This window comes from Canis lupus, chromosome 17 (genome assembly GCF_003254725.2).
Source record: "Canis lupus dingo isolate Sandy chromosome 17, ASM325472v2, whole genome shotgun sequence".
NCBI lineage: Eukaryota > Metazoa > Chordata > Mammalia > Carnivora > Canidae > Canis > Canis lupus.
Window position 1 is genome coordinate 8,174,382 of NC_064259.1, and position 23,526 is coordinate 8,197,907.

At 45.6% G+C, this 23,526-nt stretch overlaps 1 protein-coding gene across 1 annotated transcript in view; it reads left to right on the forward strand.

The window, feature by feature from the left end:
• The first annotated feature begins 12,745 nt into the window (after positions 1–12,745).
• GREB1 (growth regulating estrogen receptor binding 1) overlaps positions 12,746–23,526 on the forward strand; it is a 136,188-nt gene continuing 125,407 nt past the window's right edge. Inside the window, exon 1 of the mRNA XM_049095744.1 lies at positions 12,746–12,802. The gene's annotated coding sequence lies outside the window, so the exon portion shown is untranslated. The remainder of the gene's footprint in view (positions 12,803–23,526) is intronic.

A 23,526-nucleotide genomic window follows, 5' to 3' on the forward strand; every position in this document is an offset into this window, starting at 1 on the left:
CCCGCCGCGGCCGCCGCGCTCCCACGCACTAACCCCCTCGCGGCGCCCGGAGCCCGGGAAAGCCCGGACGCGAAGTCCACGGAGAGGATGGCGGAGGAGAGGAAGAGGTGGAGCCGGACCCCCAAAGAAGGGAACGGAGCCAGAGAAAAGAGGCGGCGGGGCGAAGGAACGCAGGCGCCGACACTCAACACCGCTGAGCGCGCGGCTGTGGATTTAATCTTGAGCTCCCTCCGGCCGCCCAGGGCTGATGCTTAGTGAATGCCGGTAATCAGCCCGCTGTGCAGTTGCTTACAAGCTGCTGTCTTTCTCTTCCTTTTTTTCTTCTTTCACCTGATGAATAAACTGTTACCTGTTGTGTCAGGTGTCGTGGTGGGCACAGGACATAATCACCGGAATCTGCCACAGACTCAACCTCAAAGTCCAACAGAGGAAACAGATGAATAAACAGGACATTTAAAGCTGGAGCTGGAAAGTGTGTTTTCAGATCCCCGCCTCTCTCCTTATTAAGAGGACAAGGCTTTAAGCAAGTTACTTAAAAAAAAAAAAAAAAAAAATCACTGTGTGCCTCAGTTTCCTCATTCATGCAGCGGGAATAATGAGAGTGCTTATTTCTTAAGTTTGTTGTGAGAATTAATTAAATTACTTAGAAGGGTGACAGGCACGTGTTTGAAACAAAAAGGCAATGCGATGTGGTTAAGTACAGCGACTGAGCCCTGCAGTGGTTAGGCCAGGGGTTCCTACCCAGCCTGAGTAGGGCAGCAGGTTTCCCCAGAAGCAGCTCCCCCACTAGATTATAAACTCCTCCAGGGAGAGGCATTCTCTAATCTTTGTATCTCCAGCATCTAGCACGGTGCCTGCCAAATAGTAAGAGCTCAGTAAATGTTTGCTAACTAAATGACCTGAAATAGAGAATAACATAGGGGCTAAGTTGCTAGAAGATTGGATTTTGTTGCTGAATGGAGATTTTCCCAGAGTGGTTGAAATACACCCTTACCAACCAGAGTCCCCAGGAAGGCAAGCTCTGGAGACTAGAATGTTTTTCATAAAAAGGCATAATCCACTGTTTGCTATATGTTTGGCATTCTACTAAAGTTTCTGCATACATTTTTGCATGTAAATCTTATATCAAAACTGAAAGGTGGGGCACCTGGGTGCCTCAGGGGTTGAGCATCTGCCTTTGGCTCAGAGCGTGATCCTGGGGTCCTGGGAACGAGCCCCATATCCGGCTCCTCGCAGAGAGTCTGCTTCTCCCTCTGCCGATGTCTCTGCCTCTCTCTCTGTGTCTCTCATGAATAAATAGATAAAATCCTTAAAAAAAAAAAAACCTGAAAAGTGTTTTCCTGCCCAATTTATAGGTTAGGAAAATAAAGATTAGCAAGATTGCAAAAATTAACAAGGGTCCTTGGGAGGTAGTGGTAGAGACAGGCTTTGAGTCCACCGCTGCTCAGTTAATTTGGTGTGTCAATCCTTGAGAAGATTACTGGATAGTGACCAGATTTTCTCTAGCCAGTGGTGGGGTTGGGTGAGCAAAGGTGGTGTGTGGGTGAGGATGGGGGCAGCAGACACTCCAGGCTGAAGACAGCGTGAACATAGTTGTAGAGAGCCCAGAACAACAACACGGCCTTCCAGACACAATACCTGTGACTTGGCTTCAGTCTGACTTAATCATTCACATCATTTAAGGAGGAGCCTGATATAAAGGAGGTACTGAAGGGGAAGCCAGTCTACTGGGTGCTTCAGCAGCCCCCAGCCTGGGGAGACACATAACTAGAACTCAGAGGCACTATTAGAATGTGTATCACATGCCATGGGAGCACAGAGGAGGAGGAGAAAAAAAGAACTGAATTTGGTGTGAATTACAGGTGCTTTTTTACACACCTCCCTGTGGGGTAGATATTTCTAGAATATTTTGCAGATTGGATACAGAAGCTGAAAGAGGGGGACGCCTGGGTAGCTTAGCAGTTGAGCATCTGTCTTTGGCTCAGGCTGTGATCCTGGAGTCCCAGGATCCAGTCCCACATCGGGCTCCCTGCATGGAGCCTGCTTCTCCTCCCTCTGCCTCTGCCTATGTCTCTGCCTCTGTGTGTGTGTGTGTGTGTGTCTCTCATGAATAAATAAATAAAATCTTAAAAAAAAAAAAAGGAAGAAGAAGCTGAGAGAGGGCAAGTGACTTGCCCAAGGCCATGTGGGGATTCACAGGACTTTAGCCACAATATGCTTTGGCTTATCCACCATGCTCCACGGTGGGGCCCAGACAGTTCCCCGCACAGAAATTCTTTTCTCTCCCATCTCCCATCCTGTCGTTATGTGTGCTTCCTGGGGCAAAATGGTAGACCTTTGGACTTTCACATTAATGGCTGAAATACAGGTCAAGTGTAAACGTGTGCATTAGGAATGCTGCAAGACCTTACTTGTCAAAGGATGTTTACCTTTCCTTCTATGGTAAAATTTCCTCCCCATAAGTCAGTGAGACAATGGTCATGTCCAAGAGGACTTTCTGTGATGATGGAAATGTTCTGCACTGTCCCATATGGTAGCTGCTAGCCACATGTGGTTGTTGAGCCCTTCAAATATAGCTAGTATGTCTGAGGAGCTCAATTTTAATTTAATATTTAATTTAATTCAAATATTAATTTAAATAGCCATATAAGTAGTGGCTATTGGATAGGACAGGTGAAGAAACTAAAATGTGTGAGTATCATCTAGTGCAGTGCTATTCTTTTTCTTTTTGTTGTTTGTTTGAGAGAAAGAGTATGCATGGGGTGGGAGCAGCGGTAAAGGGAGAGAGACAATCTTAAGCGGTTCCATGCTCAGTGCTGAGCCTGACATGAGGGCTTCACCTCATGACCCTGAGATAATGACCTGAGCTGAAATCAAGAGTCTACTGCTCAACCGACTGAGCCACCCGGGCACTTAGAGTGCAATGCTCTTCTAAGCGTGGTCTGTGGAACTCAGCATCGCCATCACAGGGGAGCTTATTAGGAATGCACATTTTTTTGGCCCTACCCCAGACCTACAGAATCAGAGACTCTGAGGGTTTGGGCATACTCTGCAAGGCACTGGTCTAGTCCAATCCTGTATTTTTCGGATGAAGAGACTGATCCTCAGCCCCTTTTCAAGAGCCTGATAACCCAGCTAAGTTGAAGCCCATTTAACTTTTCTAATGCAGTGTTTTAGGACTAAGGATTTAGAACAAATCCAAAGGTCACCATTGTAGCCGAATTCTTTGCTAGATATTACAACTTTCTATATATCCCTCCCACTCTTCCTTCCATCTTTCTTTTCTCCCTTGTTTCTTCTTTTTTCTTTCTTTCTCTTTTTTCTTTTCTTTCTCCCTTTCTCTCTGTCTCTCTCTCTCTCTCTCTTTTTTTTTTAAGATGGAAGAGACTTAAGTTTTTCAATGTTGATGAGGAGGATCTGGGAGGAAGGGGAGCATTGAAGCCTCAACTGGTGATGGGGACAAGCCTGAGGGCACTTGGTGGGAGGTGATGCTGTACAGAGCAGGAATGGAGGGGGGAAGCAGGTGCAAGAGGAGGGACCCCATACCTGCAGAGACAGGAGGACTGTATAATGACAGAGGCAGGCAAGCTTGGAAGGAATTTTTGGCAGGAGGTGGAGGGAGTCCACAGTCTGTGAAGCCCAGGGCCGGTGCTGGGAGTAAGGGGAGAGGGCAGATTTGCAGATTTGGGAGACGTGTGGGTGCTGAGCCATACTATGGACAGATGGGTGAGCAGGTGAGGTGGCGAGGAGGAGAGTGACTTGGGAAACAGCAAGGCCGTGGGTCACACTGGAGACCTCCGCTGCGGTCCATGGCCACCTTACAGTTTCTCTTTGTACATCCCCTCCTATACGAGGTCGAGGCAGATGGTGCCAGTGGGGACTGTCCCCCATTGGTTCCCTGGGGGTAATAGTCACAGAACCTTAGATCAGGAAGCGGGCCTGGGGATCTTTTAGTAAAACCCTCTCATTTTACAGAGGAGCAAACAGACCAGAGAGGTTAAGTGACTTGCCTAAAGATCAAACAGATGCAGAGCCGTGACTCCAGAGTGTTCCAGATGGGTACACTCTTAGGAAGGTGACACGACGTGCCAGGAGACACACTAGGCAGGAGAGGAGCGCAGGTGAGATGGCCAAGTGCTGAAAGAGGAGGAGGCGGCCTGGAAGAAGGAGCAGACAGCCCTTGGCCCCTGTGGGTCCTGCAACAACCTTAACCAGCCCTCAGTGGTGAATGACCTGACTTTTGGGACCCTCGGCCTCTAGGTCTGTAAGTCGAGGGCAAATATACCTGCCATTCTGTTGTATTATGGGTGGTGGACGGCAGGTCTCAGGGTGTGACCCATCTCGGACACTTACACGAACTTCTTAATTCCACGGGGCTCTTCCAACCCAGTCTCAAAGCCCCCTCTCCAGGGCCTGCACTGGTTCTGCAATGACATCAAGGGAACAAAGAGAGGTGCGGTTAACTCTTTGTTCTGGGGTTTTGTTCAGAATCTGACTAGCTCTGCAGCGAGCTCCCAAGAAGATGCTAGCCCCCGAAAGTCCTCATTGGCCCAGCCTCCGGGATTCAGTCCCTCCACTTAGCAACAGTATTTGCCTCCCGCTTCAGAAAGGAAACAAAAAAGTAAGCCTGCAGTCAAATCCACCCACAAGGGCAAATCCCCATGAAAGCTTGTCAAAAAGGAGCTGTGGGAAAGATGATCTATTGCCTTGCGCCTCAGTGAGCTCCAATGAGGAGCAACAAAGGGCAGGGATTTCAGCTTTTCCCTCCTCCTGACTCCTCCTGCCCCACTGCCCCCCTCGTCGTCATTGTTCCCAGGCCATTACAACTGCTTCCTAATTCATTTCCCCCTCTTTCGTCCCCGCCCCCAACCTACAAGGGACTCTACACCATCACTGTCTAATTAAACAAATGCCTTTTTTGGGGGGTGACTGTTGACCTCACATTGCCAGGGAAATCTCTCTAAGGCACAGATCTCATCTCATCCCTCCTCCACTTGAATCTGTCAGTGTACTTGCTCATATGATGCTCAAGATTAGTATTTCTCCCTGTACACTGGTCACTTGGCCTGCCTGGCTGTGTCCCCTATCGCACCTGTGGAGGGCAGGACCCGTGTCCTGGTCCCCATCACGGGCCACTCTGGCACTGCTTTCTCTGGCCACGGCCCACAGTGATCTTCGCTCCATTCCAGAACTCACTGTGGAGTCCTTTCACCTGTTGTTTTCTTATCTAGAATATTATCCCTTTGATGCTTCCTCTAGCAAACTCATCATCCTTATTATCAAAGTTATTCCCTCGGAAAGCCTTCCCTGAGCCCCCAGATGAGGTTAGCCTCCCAGTGTCCTCCCCATCTGTTGTCTGATGAGCCCTGAAACCTGGTCTGCTGTCCCTAGAACATCTCGCCATCAATAGGTACATTACATTATAAACAACCAAATAGCACTTGGAAAAAATAACATCTTTACTAGGCTCACTTTGAAATATAAAGTCGAACCCAAAATACAACACAAACTATAAGATTACGTTGCCTTGAGGGTTCTAAGCACATTCATGACAATGGATTTGTTTCAATTCAGCATTAGCAAGTTATCGGTAAGTTTAGCAACTTCTATTTTTCTTCCTGCTTGAATTTTATGTGAATGATACTTTTTTTTTTTTTAAGATTTTATTTATTAGGGATACAGAAAGAGAAACACATGCAGAGGGAGAAGCAGGCTCCATGCAGGGAGCCCGACGTGGGACTCGATCCAGGGTCTCCAGGATCACGCTCTGGGCTGGAGGCGGCGCTAAACCGCTCAGCCACCAGGGCTGCCCTGATACTAATTTTCTTAGTATTTCTTAAATATTATAGTTTTAAATTAGTTTTATTTTGGAGAAATATTGGAGAGAAATATTCTTTCTTTTGAGAAAGAATGCTATATAGTCAGGATTGGCAATTCTCATAAATTTAATTAATAAGGAATACACTTCAAGAAAACTTGCACTCAGGTCGTCATATTTTTGATAATTTGCACAAATTTAATAACCTTGCACAAATCTGCAGGGTTCCAGTTTAATTTGCTAAAGATCTTATCATGGCAAAGTCTCATTGGTAATAATTCAGATAAATTATTTGAATTTTTCTCTTGCATTTTCTGTATGTAGGGATACGTATTACAAATATCCATTTGAATTAATTGCGTGGAAAAAAGAAATACAATCAGCTAACTTGGAACCTTTTGTTGGGTAGTTACATACCATTTACATAATGAAAAAGATAAACTATACCTTGCCTACAAGAAAAGAAAATTCCTAAATATTAGAGACTAATCACATTGGTTTCATTCAAATTTATGATACCAACAATTAAATATTTTTAAATTTTTGAGAAATTTCGGTCAAGGAAAATTAAATTTAAAAATTAGTTTTGGGGGGCACTGGTGGCACAGTCGGTTGAGCATCCAACTCTTGGTTTCAGCTCAGATTGTGATCTCAGGGTCATGAGATTGAGCCCCAGGTCAGGCTCTGTGCTCAATGCAGAGTCTGCTTGAGATTCTCTCTCCCTCTCCCTCCACCCTTCCTGCTCATTCTTTCTCTCTCTAAAATAAATAAATCTTTTTTTTAAAATTATTTTTTTGAAGAGAAACACTTATCTGGCTCAGAACTCAAAAGTTATAAAAGGGGATGCCTGGGTGGCTCAGGACATGATCCTAGGGTCCTGGGATCAAGTCCCACATCGGACTCCCTGTGAGGAGCCTGTTTCTCCCTCTGCCTATGTCTCCGCCTCTCTCTCTCTCTGTGTCTCTCATGAATAAATAAATCTTTTAAAAAAAAGGGTACAAAAGAAGAATCAGTCAAAGATCTCCCTCCTATTCTGTCTTTCAGCAGCAAAATCTTGTCTCTGGAGGTTACCATAATACCAGTTTTTCCTGTATTTTTGCAGGGATGTTTTATGCACACATATTCATCTATGCTATTTCCCCTACCCTTTGCACACTAATAATCATACTATTGATTTTTTCGTTAACCTAGAAAAATATCTTATAGATTGTTCCCTAACAATGCAATAAAAGTTTTTCTCACTCTTTTTTGAAGTACACATGGTACTTCACATGGTATGGTGATACAAATGGTATCCCTCTGAGTGTATTCTCCACAAATCATCCATGTTGGTCCCCAAGGCTGGGCACTTAGATTATCTCCAATAGTTTGCTACCATGAACAATACGGACTAATCTTGTGCAGACTTCCTTTCACACAGGTGTGAGTATATCTGAAAGATGCATGGCTAAGAGTGATTTACCAGGCCAGAGATGTTTTGGTGATATTTTTTAAAAAGATTTTATTTATTTATTCATGAGAGACACACAGAGAGAGGCAGAAACATAGATAGAAGGAGAAGCAGGCTCCCTGCTGGGAGCCCGATGTGGGACTTTTTCCAAGGACCCCAGGATCGTGACCTGAGCCAAAGGCAGACACTCAACCACTGAGCCACCCAATTGCAACCAGATTTTAAAGGAAGTCTTACTCAATTCCACTTGAATTCTATACAAGCACAATTTAATTTGTTTACTAGTGTCTTAACGTTTTCTACTTAAATGTTCACCTTCCATGCAGTACCCCCATGAAATATATTGGTTGCTGCAACTTTATTTTGCTCCTCTGACTCTTCCTTTGTTTATCTATCATGCATTTGAACCAACCAAGAAGACAGTCGCAGTGGCCTTTCAAGCCGGCTTTCATCTGCTGAAGCGTAGCGCCTTGACTCTCCACCAGGTGGAGCAGTTTCACCTTAGGGAGTCCACGGAATAGGGCTTCGGAATTTGGGTGCTCAACAGGCCCGGTAGCATGGAGGTTGGAGACGGGTAGAGTCGGTGCAGTCAGATCTGAGTTTAAGTTTTCAAGTGAGTAACAGCCACATCTAGGTTTCAGACGTCCTACTGATTGAGGAAAAATTTGGTATCTCTGGTCTGAACCACCTGTAGAAACAAGTCAAATCCTACCAAATTGTGTTCCTTATCCCTGCTCCCCTCCAGATTCCTAAGGTGAGGGCCACCTGGGTGGCTCAGTGGGTTAAGCATCTGACTTCTGCTCAGGTCATGGTCTCAGGGTCCTGGGATGGAGCCCCGCATTGGGCTCCCTGCTCAGCGGGGAGCCTGCCTTTCCCTCTCCCTCTGCCCCTCCCCCTGCTTGTGCTTTCTCTGTATCTCAAATCAATAAATCTTATAAACAAACAAATAAACGAATTCCTAAGTTGAAATCCTGACAACCCCCCCCCCCCCCAGTACCTTAGAATGTGATCTTGTTTGGAGACAGGGTCTTTACAGAGGTAATCAAACTTAAATAAGATCAGTAAAGTGGGTCCTAACTCAATGACTGGTGTCCTTAGGAGAAAGGAGATTTGGACAAAGATACATAATAGAGGGAAGACAGCCGTCTACAAATCAAAGGCAGTGGACTGGGAGAGATGCCCTTAGAGTCTTCAGAAGGTACCAACTCTACTGGCACCTTGACTGTGCACCTCTAGCCTCCAGAACTGTGAGCTGGTATGTTTCTGTGGTTTAAGCCACCCAGTCTGTGGTACTTTGTATGGCAACCCATACAAACCGTTGCACCTACCCATTCACATTTTGGGAGAATTTAAGCAAGCTGGGTTTAAGCATTTACTATGCTAGAGAAACATTTTCTGCACAGAAAGTGAGAGTTAACACAAATCAGGTTATAGAAATATTGTTGTAAGAGAATAGACTTTAAGTTCCCTTAAGCCATTTAGAAGCCCCCGTATATAGAAACAATTCCAAAAGCATGCTGATAACAAACGATTCTAAACTGCTTGACATACACAAATGGGGGTTTCTAGAGGCTTCTTCCAATTCCACTCTGTGGCATTTTCCTTGGGCGGTTGTGATAAATATAATTATAGGTAGAAGCTGTTCATACCAAGGCAGGAAAGGAAGAGGACTGTGTGTATATTTGTACGTGTGGTGAGATAAGCAAATATACATATATATGAAAACGTGTGAGACAATGAATGTGTATCTGGGCAAAGTTGTGTGAAAATGTGTGTATGTTAGAAAGAACAAGGTCTGAAAAGAGTTGGCTGTGCAAGAAACACTGCAAGGGGAGAAATGTTTGTGTGACAAGGCATGTGCATGTGCATGCGTCTGGGGAAGGGAGAGGAATACTTGGTGTCTGTGGAAAGAAACACAAGTGTGAGAGATGTGTATGTATGTGAGAAACAGCCATGTATTTGAAGCACATGTGCTGTATGCATTTAGGAAAGCAGATGTGGGTAAGGAACACATGTGTTAGCACATGTATAGACATGTAACAGGGAAATGCATGTGAAGGACAGAGGAATGCATGTGCGTGTGTAGGCGTGCAAGAAGTGTACGTGTGTGCTTCTTTAGGATAATGCTGGTCAGAGAAACAAATGTGCCCAGAAGCCATGTCTAATTGCCTTGCTGACCCCATGGCCTCCTCCAGAACCCTGCTTACTGAATGCGCTTGGAGATTGACAGCTTCTTTTAAGTTTCAGGGCGGCCACCGACGACTTTTGGTTTGGTCCCATTCTTGTTAACATTTTAAACTAGATTGGTTCTCCTCATTTGAGAAAATATCTTGAAATTACTTTTTCAAGTTTTGGTTCAAGTTCAATATAGACACATAAAATAAGTGGGTCAGGTTCAGTGCAGGAAAAACAAATCTACTCATTTGTATTTGTGTGCCAGTGTTTAAATCAATAAACCAGAAAGAGAGAGATGATTTATTAAGCGGCAAAACAACACACCGTTTTTTCATTGGATCTCATTTATTGTCTAGCTAATTCTTAGGTGGTAGGAGCCTATGCATTTCCAAAATTCTAGATTTTAGGAATAGGATTAAATGGTTTCTCCAAAATCATTGTATTAATTAGCTAAGGTATGGGACATCTTTCTAAGAATTTTTCCCTAGTAGTAATAGCAAATTCACTTTGATTCGTCTGGTGAGCCAAGTTATATTTTTGTCTCTATTAAAAGTGACTTCCTTATTAATGTTGGATTTCAAACAAAGGAATTAATTTTTGGAATGACTTAACTATAACAAGAGATAGGCAAACTATAGCCCATGGGTGAAATCTACTCAGCTGCCTCTTTTTGTTTGTTTGGGCCCTAAAAAATTTTTTTATGGTAAATTTTGGTAAATTTTTTATTACATTTTTAAAAGGTTATAACTTAAGGTACTTAAATAAAAGACTAGCCTAGATTTTTCTCTTGGCCGGCAAAGCCTAAAACATTTACTTCTGGCCCTTTAAGAAAAAAAGTTTCCTGACCTCTGCTCTGGAAGATTTTATTTGCTTGATAAAATGTAAACTGTCAAAATGTAAGGGGAAAAAAGTAAGGGCATTTCTTACAGTGATTATTGATTTAGCAATTGCAAGGACTACCTTAAACCATAGAGCAAACATACTGGTTAATGCTAATTCCACATAGTTATTCTGTACAAGTTTTTGCTGGAGTGGTTGAAAATAGGTTATACTCTGGAAATACGAATGAAATTTCAAGAATGCCCACTGTGGTCTTGTTTATAAATCATGAAAAACTGCATTAACTCCAGTATCTATCAACAGAAGAATGCGTTATATAAATTGTGCCACAGTCATACAATGGAATACCATTTAGCAGTCAAAATGAATAAAGCAGTGGAGGGAAGATGGGTGGGGGGAAGGGGTAACTGGGTGATGGGCAGTAAGGAGGGTGTTATATGCAACTGATGAACCACTAAATTCTATCTCTGAAACTATTTTTTTTAAAGATTTTATTTATTTATTCATGAGAGAAACAGAAAGAGAGAGAGAGAGAGAGAGAGAGAGAGAGGCAGAGACACAGGCAGAGGGAGAAGCAGGCTCCATGCAGGGAGCCCAACACAGGACTCGATCCCCGGTCTCCAGGATCCTGCCCTGGGCTGAAGGCAGCCCAGCTGCCTTAACCATTTAGCCTCAGCTAAACCGCTGAGCCACCTGGGCTGCCCTCTGAAACTAATTTTTAAAAAATGAGTAAAGTGAAAAAAAAAAAAAGAGTCAAGTGGGGCTTTGTGTATAACTAGATGGCTCTTACAAACGTAATGTAAACAATATGAAACCAACCCACTTGGCTACAGATCAAAACATAGAATATATATATATAAAAAAACCCAAAAACAAAACATAGAATATAACACACACAAGTTGTAGAACTAGTAAAAATGCTATATTCAGTTCATGAACGCATGCATGGTAGTAACCGTATGAAAACACGGATGGGATGTTTTAGAAGAGTGGGGGGCGGTTGGGGAGGGAAGACTTGGGATCAGGGAGGGCTGTCCGGGGGCTTTACCTGTGTTGTGATACGTATTTTTCACATGAACATCTAACATTTGGCATAAGATGTTAGGGTCGGCTGGTTCTTGGGCACACAGGGAGGGCTCGTGATGTCCTCTCTCTAGAGTATGTTTGAAATATTTCCTAACAGGTTGGAGAATGATGGCGCTGCCGTTGCCAGTATGGATCTGCCAGGATTGATTCAACGAACATTTTTACTGAGGTCCCACCGTGTGCTGGCATTTGCTGGGAGCTGGTCCCTCATTCTCCTTTGCTCCGTGAGGGTTACCTGTCCCCTCCAGTCCTCAGGACACTAACTCTTAGGCCCAAGACCCCACCGGTGGGGCCTGGGGGTGAGCGGCAGCGAGGGTTCGGGGAAGGTGCTCTGCCCCTGGTTCTGCACCTCACAGGTTCCTGAGATCACCGGGGCACGAGCTTTTGCTTAAAGGAAAGAAATCTCGAGCTTTACTTCTGCCCTGCGCTCCTTGCTCTGGCTACCTCTGCACCGGGCTCTGGCCAGGTCTGCAAATTCTCATTTGAGGTGGTGCTTTTAGTCCTTCCTTCATTCGCTCATTTTTCTGACCAGACTTGGGGGGGCGGGGGGGGGGGGTGCAGGGCAAGGTTGGCCGGGTTCCACCCGCAGGAGCCTGGAGTTCCAGAATCTTCCTCTTCCTCTGCCGGCCCCAGGCAGGCCCCCTCGTGGGCCGCTCGCAGACTTGGGGACTTGGGCCGCGGGGCCCAGGGGTCCATTGGAGCAGGTCGGCTGCGCTGCGGGGGACGGACGCGGGGTGGGGGGGCGGGGTCACTGGGACACCTGGGCTCCGGCCTCAGTCTTGCCTGGCCCCCAGCGGCAAGGTGCTCTCCCCACTTCTGCCCGGATGCCCTGGCCCGCGCGGTCCGCGGCGGTTGGAGCGGCTCCAGATCTCGGTCCCGCGGGCGTGCAGGGCTGGGGCGGGGGGAGCCTTCGGGGAGAACCGAGGAGAAAGCATTTCCCGGGCGCAGGGGGCGCCCCCAGGCCGGTGCCCGGAGCTCCGGGTGGGAGCTGGGAAGGCCCTCGAGGTGGGCGCGGGGAGACGAGGGGGCGGGGGGGGCGGGGCGCGAACCCCGCTGGGAGCGCGCGGGGCTCCCCCCGCCCGCCGCGGCCCCCGGCGCGACCCTTCCCCAGCCGGGTCCCCGGGGCGGCGGGGCCCACCGCGCGGTCGGCCCGAAGACCCGGAGAAGCGGACTGCAGGGGGCGGGGGCGGGGGCGGGGGCGGGGGCGGGGGCGGCGGGGTCAGGGGTCGCGTGCCGGGCGCGGGCCGCGCTCCGCCGATCCGGGCTTTGCCGCGCGCCCCCCGCCCGGGCCGAGCCGAGCCGAGCCGGAGCTGTGGGTGGGACGGCGGCCGCGAGGCTGGGCTGGGCTGGGCTGGGCTGGCGCTCCGACGGCGGCGGCGGCGGCGGCGGGCGCTCGGGAGCCGGGCCGCGGCGGCGGGAGGACAAAGGCCGGGGTGAGAGCGGCTCCGCCAGGGGGCTGCGGGGCTGCGGGGTCCGGCGCGCGGGGTCCCGGGTGCAGGGTCCGGGGTCCGGGGCGCGGGGTCCCGGGCGCGGGTGGGCGCGGGCGCTCCCCGGTCGGTGCCCGCAGCCCAGGCGCCCTAGGGTCCGGGTCCGGCCTCGAGGGCACGTGGGGCGTGGGTGCTGGTGCCGCGGGGGCGCGCGGCGAGCTCCGCAGGCGAGAGCGGCTGCAAACGGCGGTGCCGGCGGTGGTCGGTGTGCGGGTGCGGGTGCGCGCGCGTGTGTCCCGGGAGCTCGGGGCGGGGTGGCAGCCGCAGGTCCCAGCACTGGGGACGCGGGAGAAATGCGGCTTTTTCCCAGAAGCGCCCTGGGACCGGCTCTGAGGGAGGTGGGGGCTCGGTAACTGGAGCCCAGTTCTGCGTCTGGGGAACAAAGGCTGGTTTCCTGAAGTCCAAGAAAGTGTGTGTGTGTGTGTGTGTGTGTGTGTGTGTGTGGCCGCCGGGGCGCCGGGCCGGCGTGGAGGCCAGGGCAGGATGCTGGGCCATTTTGCTGTCAACTCTCTTTTGATCCCTGGCCCTGGGACCGGCAGAAAGAGGGACTCCAAGTTGTGTCCCGAAGCTTCTCTTCACCGAACGCTTCTAGCAACGAGTATCGCTTCCGGGGCTTGAAGGGGGTTTTTAGTAGGTCTTTAAAACAATGTGTGAATTTCACTTCAACAGAAACTTTTATTTCCGATGAGAGCATTTTAATTTTTGTGTTTAACACGCGGGGGTAGACCTGGGGAGAGGTGGATGTCTGGGGAGGTCCTGAGCTTTGTCTTAAACATAAATGTTGTGCTAATGTCACCTAGTTTGCAGACACTTAGTAGGGAAATGTTATTGGGAGTTTTAAAGGCCCTTAGTTTAAAGACATTTGAACCCCACCTCTCACTATTCGTTTGGAATGTCTTAAATCTCTGGGCAGATTTGAGGAATCCCTTGGAATCGATCCATTGCTTCCAGAGCATAGTTTTTGGAGGTACTTAGCAAAGTTTGTTTCTGGGGAAAAAAAAAAAACACAATTTAAAATGTGAAACAATGACATGAAACACAGGTGAGGAGATGTCTCTGCAAGTCTTTTCATGCTGGAATCTGGTTCATTTAAAATTTGCAGTGGGAAAAAAAAATGCAGTGGGATCTGTGACAGTTTCCATTCCCTGAGCCACGGTGGAAGGGCGCTGCTGTTCATTCTAGAACGTTTTCTTTTTTCTTTTTCTTTTTTTTTTTTAAAGATTTTATTTATTTATTCATGATAGTCACACAGAGAGAGAGAGAGACAGAGGCAGAGACACAGGCAGAGGGAGAAGCAGGCTCCATGCAGGGAGCCCGACGTGGGGTTCGATCCCGGGTCTCCAGGATCGTGCCCCCGGCCAAAGGCAGGCGCCAAACCGCTGCGCCACCCAGGGATCCCTAGAACGTTTTCTTTATGGAGTAAAAAGTTAGCTCTGGTTGAAGCTGAAATTCCATCCTGACCTTACTTGTTATTGCAGATGGTTTAAACGGTTTGTTTGTGGTTTCAATGTTTTTAATTAGTGAAAAATAGTCAGTTGGACCAATACCTGTGATCTCACTTGGTGGGTACTTTGATGCTACACTTTAAATATGTGTATTTTTGTCTTAGAGTTTTTAACAGGAAACTTTGTAATCTCCTGGAGCCTGTCTAAAGGTTTCTGTGGGTAATACAAAAGTGACTGTTCTTTCATTCATTTAGTAAGCAACGTCCTGACCTCCCGTGGTATGGTAGGTGTTCATTCTGATAGGACCATCATGCTTGACATTAGAAATCCCCTTTTGGAGAAAATGGTGTCCATTTTGTGGATTCAACATTTGAATTGTTTAGCAATTCTAGAGTGTTCACAGGCAGTCTCAAAGTAGAGCTAGTCGAAGTTTGAAAAATTGGAAAGAGAAGAAGACAGACCTTAGCTTAAGGAGAGAGGGCAGGTGCCCTGTGCTCCTGCCCCATGCCCAGGCAGTCATCAGAACTGAAAGGGACTAGGATATGAAAACTAAGGATGTAATATAGGACCCTTCATGACCCAAAAGGGTAAAGGGAGCCAGCTTTTAATAATTGCACCTTTCCGTGTCACCCCATGCTTCAGGGGTCTGGTCTAGACTGGGAAAGGAAGCCTCTCATGCTTTCGTGTGGGCAACTGACCATGAGAGCTGGCTGAGGGCAGCCTGGCCTGGTCATTCCGGAGGGCCCATGGACCTCTAATATCTTCAAAAAGATTCCAAACAGTTAATATTCGTAGCTCATACAATGCCTAATGGGCCCTCTTGGCTTTTTCGTTTAGTTTCTGGATATACAGATAAATTGTAGTACTTTAAAGCTAATTGGACTTAAAGCAGGAGGGGGAAGGCTGTGATAGAAGTAATGTGTATCTGTGACATATAATTTAAGAACATACAGAAGACTTAAAAAATGCCAGAAATCTATGATCCAGATACAATTGCTATTAATACTTTGGTATATATTTTTTGGTATTAAAACCAAAGTTTCTGTGGTTCTAAACCTTGCTCAAAATTACATATATACATATATACATTATTTATGTCACTTTGTGTCTTTTTTCATTTAAAAGTCATGAATATCACCTATCATTTCTTTTCTTTTTTTTATTTTTTAAAATTTGTATTTATTTATTCATGAGGGACACAGAGAGAGAGAGAGGCAGAGACACAGGCAGAGGGAGAAGCAGGCTCCATGCCAGGAGCCTGATGTGGGACTCGATCCCGGGTCTCCAGGATCACGCCCTGAGCTGAAGGCAGCACTAAACCGCTGAGCCACCCCGGCTGCCCCTATCATTTCTTTTTATATTGTTATCTTAAATAATTTTATGTTTTGTTGTATAAAAAATAGTAATTTTGCTATTTCTCTAGCAGATTCATGGCCTTTTCTTATTCTACTTTTTAAATTTTTTTTAATTAAAAATTTTTTTAAAAGATATTATTTATTTATTCATGAGACACACACACACACACACACACACACAGAGGCAGAGACACAGGCAGAGGGAGAAGCAGACCCCACGCAGGGAGCCTGATGTGGGACTCAATCCTGGGTCTCCAGGATCACACCCTGGGCTGAAGGCGGCACTAAAGCGCTGAGCCACCAGAGCTGCCCTCTACTTTTTTTTTTAAATGATGAATTTTTCTTTTCTTTTCTTTTTTTTTTAAGATTTTATTTATTTATTTATTCATGAGAGACACAGAAAGAGAGAGAGAGAGAGGCGGAGACCTAGGCAGACAGAGAAGCAGGTTCTGTACGAGGAGCCCGATTTGGGACTTGATCCCCGATCCCAGGATCATGCCCTAAGCCAAAGGCAGACATTCAACCGCTGAGCCACCCAGGTGTCCCTATTATTTCTACTTTTTGATGTCTTTTCATTTTGATAAAATATCACCGATTGTTGGTAACGTACATTTCTAAAACTTGACTGCTCTTAAAAAAAGGTAAAAAAAGTAACTTCTGGGATATAAAGTGAGAATGGAGGCAGTCTTGCCTTGGTCTGCTTAATCTCTTAGCTCACCCTTAATTGTCTCTGCCATTTATTACTCTCTGTAACACAATGATATGCATTTTATTTACTCCACCAAATTATAGACTGTTTTTTTAAGATTTTTATTTATTCATGAGAGACACACAGGGAGAGGCAGAGACACAGGCAGAGGGAGAAGCAGGCTCCCTGTGAGGAGCCTGATGTGGGACTTGATCCCAGGACCTCGGGATCACGCCCTGAGCTAAAGGCAGATACCCAATCACTGACCCACCAAGGCGTCCCAATTATGGGCTTCTTGAGGACAGAAATGTGTCTCTTATTTTTTTCTCAATCCCTCTAGTACTCAGCCAAGGCTTGGCATGTCACGGATATTCAAAATATTTTGGAGGAAGGGGAGTATATTTCAGGGACTGTGTGAAAACCCCAAGCCCTCTCAGAGATGTGCAATGACCAGTCTTGATCCAAATGATTCCTGTGACCTAGTTTATTAAGAAAAACTTTGAACACCTACAGAAGTGGAAAGATAGTAGTACTTTTTTGTGATTATCATCCAGCTTCAACAATTGTCAGCATTTTGTCAGTTTTGATTTGATTCTTTTCTCTCCCCTCATCCCCATCACCATGGCAGCCCTACTGGATCTCTCTGAGGTCTGAGACATTGTACCTACCATACCCCTGTGTTTTTGACTATGTGTTTACCTCATTATCCAGTGAGAAGGTCATGTCTTCAGGGGCTCAGCAGAAGGAAGTAGATTTCCCAAGGGTCTATGTAATGGGAAGGCCAGTGATCCGACAGTTAGGGAAATGGCCTGGCTTGTTTGGCTTTGACCTTGAGAGGGTTGGTTCTCCTCTCTGGGTTCATGTTCTAGTCTGTCACCTGAGGAGCCTGACCTAGGTAATCTGTAAGCTTCCTTTGAACTTTAACTGTTCATGCTAAGGTCTGCCTTTTAGTCTAGTGTGGTAGCTCTCAAATTGTAGCCCCTGGACCAGCTATTTCAGTGTCACCAGGGAGCTTGCACAAAATGCAGATTCGCAGGCCCCTACCTAGACCTACTCAGAAATCCTGGGGGCGGAGGCCAGCAATCTTTGGTTTAAATAAACCCTCTGAGTGATTTTGATGAAGAGCCAAGCTTGAGAACCACTAATCTATGAAGTAAGCTGGGAGCCTGTGAGCCCTTTTCAAAAGACAGAAACAGAAACCTGCTGGAAATTGTGCTTTTACCTATCATCTGGCCCTGTTAAGTCAGTCCAGTGTCAGACTTCTTCCTTTTGTGCAGACCATCATTAACTGGAATAACTGCAGGATCTTTTGTTGATCAGGAAATCTGATTGGCAGTTACATGTTCTGACTCAAAAAGGCTTGGGAGAGAAATTATTAGATAAAATGTTTTTGAACAAAGGTACATGTAGGCAATTTTCATTTAAAAAAAAAAACAGTTGAGGGGTGCCTGGCTGGCTCATTCTGTAGAGCACTCGACTCTTAATCTTAGGGTCATGAGTTCGAGCCCCACGGTGGGCATGGGGAGCCTACATTAAAAAAAAAATTGAAAACCACTTAATGTGACTCACCACACTTGTAATTACACAAATATTTGTTTAGGGTCTACCTCCCTGTGGTACTTGGTAAGTGCTGTGCAGGATCAAGTCTCCTCTGCTCACTGTTGTGCCCCAGCACCCAGCACAATGGCTGGTCCGTAGCGGGTACTCAGTACATATTTGATGAATGAAGGAGTTTTTGTTCATTAGGGACCTTACAGAACTCTAGATAGAGAGCCAAGCCTAAACCGACAGAAATAATTAGGGAACAATTAACGGTTCTATTCTGAGGTCTCAACTCCAAATGTAGGAGAATTTGAGCCAAAAGGTCAGTTAGTTTCATATTTGTTGAATAAAAGTATCTGTCACTTGCTTAGCTCTATCTTAGTCTCTGGGGGAGAAGTATAAAGGGCAATACAAGAGAGTGAAACAAGGAGCTCATGCATATGAGACCATTTCATTGATTCATAACTACTTTTCATTCCACTGCTTTCAGACACTAAAGCTAGCCGAATACTAATTATTATTATTATAACCGCCACTCCTTGGGCATCTACCATGTAAAAGTATTACATGCGAATTGGGTAGATATCTGTTTAAATCTGTAACATCTTCATCTGTAAGAATTTAAACCAGGCTTAGAAAGTTGTTTCCAAAATTCAAAAATCTGTAGACCCAATGGTCTGTAAAGTTAACACATGTTTGAGCAACAAAATCCCATCATTTATCTAATATACACATATTCGTACGTACTATGTGCCAAGTACTAGTCTAAGTGCTAAGGGCTAGTAAACATTTTACACATCGGTAAACTGAGGCCCAGAGATTTACCTGCTAGGCAGGACCACGTGGGACTGTCATTTTTGTGGGTCAAAATGATAGAGTATTGGCAGTTTCATATGGTTTAACCTGCACTTTTATTGTACCACGTAATTATTTTTCACGAATTTAAAAGAAATTGTCCTAAGGAAATGTTTGTATTTCTTCTGACAAAAATATTACCCAAAAGGATACTTAAAAAATTGGGGTCCTGGGATGCCTGGATGGCTCAGTGGTTGAGTGTCTGCCTTCGGCTCAGGTCGTGATCCTGGGGTCCCAGGATCGAGTCCTGCATCAGGCTCCCCGTGGGGAGCCTGCTTCTCCCTCTGCCTGTGTCTCTGCCTCTCTTTGTGTCTCTCATGAATAAATAAATAAAAATCTAAAAAAAAATTGGGGTCATGCACTTTTCTGAGCACTTCACTATACAGTTCACTCAGATTTCACAACAGCCTGACGAGGTAGATGCCAATGCCATCATCCTCCTTTTACAGTGGGGGAGACTGAGGCACAGAGCAGTTAAGTAGCTTGTTGGAGGCCACATACCCAGGAAGTGGCAGAAACAGAATTTGGACACGAGCAGTCCAGGCCCCGAGTCTGAGCTCTCAGGCTCATATTCATTAGTCTCTCGAGTCCCAGTTAGCAGAAGGGATGTTTCCTCCAGTAAGCAGGGATCTGGGCTGTAGTGGCATTTGGGCGAACCGGGCAGGAAGGACACGGGCATCTGCAGCACCTCTGTGGGTCTGTGCTGGGTCGCTCTGCACCTTTTGCTGGTACAGTCTCAGCAGCCCTGTGATGTACACAACACTGGCCCTGTTTTCCAAGTGAGGCAAGCTAGACTCCCGAGAGGTTAGGAAATTATAGCGCCAGAAAGCGATGCAGCTAGATTTCACGCCTCCCTGGGTCTGGGTCTGGGTCTGGGTCTGGGGAGAGATTGATCTCAGAAGAGATCTGCAGAGATTGATCTCAGAGATTGATCTCAGAAGGTTTCCTCCCAGAAACTCTCCACGTCCCACTCGCACTGTTGACACGAGGCACCGGCCACCGTGCACTGCTCTCCATTCACAGCACTGCAAACGCCTCTCGGATTGGGGCTGGGGTCGCCAGTGGGGCCGCCTTTCAATGATTTGGTCACCATGGAAGGGAACAAAAATGCCTTGTTGGGATTTTAACCCCCTCAGCTTATATTTATCTGAGGTCATTGGCATGGGTGAAAAGGAGCAGGTTCACACTTGGCCCTTGGATGCTCCATTCCAATCCCCATTTAGACTGTGTAAAGCTTGCAGATTCCCAGGGGGACTTTGCACGCGGAGACAAAGGCAAGGAATAACACTGCATCTTCTCCGGCCCTGGGTCTGCACTTGAATATCTGATTCACAAAGCCAGGAGTCTGGACAAAGCACTCTCTGCTGCTCAGTGGCCAGAGTGCTATGGCAAGTTTCTAGCAAAAAGAATATTTTTTAAAAAATGCTGATTGTTATTGTTTATTTTTAGTTAACATTTTTATTTTGAGATAATTATAGATTCCCATGTAGTCGCAGGGATGACACAGAGCTCCCATGTACCCTCCACATGGTTTCTCCCGATGGTAACATCTTGCAAAACCACGGTACACATGGTTTCACAGCACTGATACGATCAAGATAGGGATTGTTCTCTGCAAGGAGCCCTTATGTGGCTCTTTCAGGGGCACAGCTGCCTCTTTCTCACTCCTGTCCTCCCATCCCTGAGTCCTGGCAATCTCAGATGTGTTCTCCACTTCTATAATTTGGCCAATTCACAAGTGTCTTATAAATGGGATTGTACAGTATGTGATCTCTTGAGATTGGCTCCCTCCCCATCCCCACTTACTATAATTCCCTGGAGATTGACTTCAGTTTTGAGTTCACTCCTTTTTATTGTTGAGTTGTTGAGTTACATTCCAAGCTATGGATGTACAGTAGTTTTTTTTTTTATGGTTATTTTTTTTTAAAGATTTTATTTATTCATGATAGTCACAGAGAGAGAGAGAGAGAGGCAGAGACACAAGCAGAGGGAGAAGCAGGCTCCATGCACCGGGAGCCCGATGCGGGATTCGATCCCGGGTCTCCAGGATCACGCCCTGGGCCAAAGGCAGGCGCCAAACCGCTGCGCCACCCAGGGATCCCTGGATGTACAGTAGTTTAACTATTAACCTCTTAAAAGATATCCGAATTGTTTCCGGCTTTTAGCTGTCATGAACAAAGCTAGTATGAACATTTGTACATAGGTTTTTGTGTAAACATAAATTTTAATCTCTGTGGGATAAACATCCAAGAGTGTAATTGCTGGATCTTAGGGTAGTTGAACTTAGCAAAAAACTATAAAACGCTGCTTCAGAGTGGCTGTACCACTTTATATTCCCACCACTAATGTATGAAGATCCAGTTTCTCGGCATAGTCAACATTGGGTGTTATCACCATTTTGTATTTTTGCCATTCTGTCGGGTGTATAGTGACACTTTATTTTAATTTGGATTTTTCCTGTTGGCCAGTGATGCTGAAGATCTTTTCATGGCATATTCGCCATGTGTCTTTCTTCTGTGGTAAAATGTGTCTTTGTATTTTAACTGTTGAGTTTTGAGAGTTTAAAAAAATAATCCCAGGTATTAGTACTATGTTGGCTATGTGGTTTGAAAATATTTTCTTCCATTCTGTAGTTTGTCTTTTCATCTTCTTAATGGAGTCTTTTGCAGAGCAAAACTTTTACATTTCGATGAAGTCCAGTGTATCAATATATCATTTTAAGGATCATACTTCTGGTGTCAAATCTAAACACTCTTTGTCTTGCCCTAGGTCATGAAGATGTTCAATTCTGTTTTTTTTTTTCTTAAAGTTTTATATTTTATGTTTTACATATAAGTCTGTGATTCATTTTGACTTGTATAAGGTGTAAAGGTTTAGGTCAAAGTTCATTTCTTTGCCAGTAGATATCTAATTGTTCCAGCACCGTTTGTTGAAAAGGCTCTCTGTCCTTCATTGAATTGCTTTTGCATTGATTTCTTTTAAGGTTTTAAGAATTGGTTCTTTTTATTACCAAGTCAAATATATTGGGCCATAGAGTTTGCACAATAAATTTGGGATGCTCATATAGATAATTTCAGGCTTTAAGAGCTTCATAAGGATAGTTCAGCTCAGGAACACTGTAGGTCAGGACCTGCTGGCAGTTAGGTGGGAATGTGAGTCATGGCACAAGGAATCTGGGTGGGCGGTTGGGAGGCTGATGTCCTGGGGAATTTTGCTGCTGCTGTGCAGCTGGGCAGCCTTCCTCTCCAGGGAGGGGTGACGACACTGGGTGTCCTGGGTCAATCTGGGGCACGGTGACCTTCAGGGTGGAGTTGACCTTGTGGTAGGCATGGGCATGACCGGGTTAGGCTCCCACTTTGTCTCCTCTGTCAGCTGCAGCCTGCCTGATTGCTGATTTCAGCTGTCAGCTCCTGTGAGGTCTCTCCTCCCCCCACCCTCACCTCTTCTAATGGCTTCCAACAGCTGGCTGTTTAAAAATCAGTGTATAGAACACGCAGAACTCAAGTGCAGTTTTGGAAGTGTGAGTTTACATTTTAAAAATTATTGTTATTATTTTAGGATGTGTTCTGTTACTCTCTCTTGCTCAATCTGAAATAGATAAATAAATTAAAACAACAACAACAACAACAGGGCACCTGGGTGGCTCAGTTGATTGAGCGTCTGACTCTTGGTTTTGGCTCAGGTTGTGATCTCATGGGTTGTCGGATCGGCCCCACGCTGGGCTCTGTGCTCAGCAAGGAGTCTGCTTGAGATTCTCTCCCTTTGCCCTTCCTGCTTGTGCACACTCTTTCTCACCCTAAAATAGATAAACAAATCTTTAAAAAAATAAAATGTTTTCTGTTACACAAATGCATTCATTGGAAAAAAGGTCAGTAGCACGGTTCAGTAGAGTTTATTTGTAATCCCCATCCCCTAGGATAATCCTCGTAAATGCAAAATTATTAATTTTGGAAGGAGGATTATTGTTGCTCTTTTTTTTTTTTTTTTTTTTCAAAAACTCCATTCTCCAGCTGGGCAGTGAAGACACAAAACTGATTTGGAAAAAAAAAAAAAAAAGAAATTGTTTTCCCAGTAGCTGGTTGTGGAGAGTTTTGACATTGCCGACCACATCGCCCATGAGGCCTGTGCATGGTACAGTGGCCGGCCTGGGGACACGTACCAGAAGGGGGGAGCAGGTGGTCCACTGCAGCCAGGACTGTGAGAATGATCTTTTGTTTCCACTGTTCGGCTGTCTGGGATGATGGCCGAGGACATCAAAGACATGTCTAAACACTGTTATCAGGCTCTGTCCTTTGCCCCGAGTGTGTAAGGGGTCTCCCCACAGGGAACCCTGGAGAGCAGAGCTTCCATCATGCTATTAATTCTAGACAAGGACTGATCAATAATATTTGCATTCACCGTTTATCTCAGTCTCTCTGTTTTGTCCTGAGGAAAATTTATTTACTTTGTTGATGAAAAGACTAGAAAACATTTTCTCCACATTTCAAATGTTAGAAGTGTTAACTGCAGAAATCTTACAAAACACCGACAAATACAAAGCAAAAACTATAATTCCTCCACCTAGAAATAAGTTCTTGTTTTTTTAAATGTACATGAATAATAGACATTTTTATCAAAAAATGATGTCATGCTCTACATGTGATTTTCCTGTTGCTGGGAAAGTTGAAGCACATCATTACTGTAAATATGCTACTATGTGAATTTTATTATCTGTGTTCTGTTATAATCCCTTTTTACATAATTGTTTTGCATTGTAGAATTGTTACTTTAAAAAGTTAAAATGGT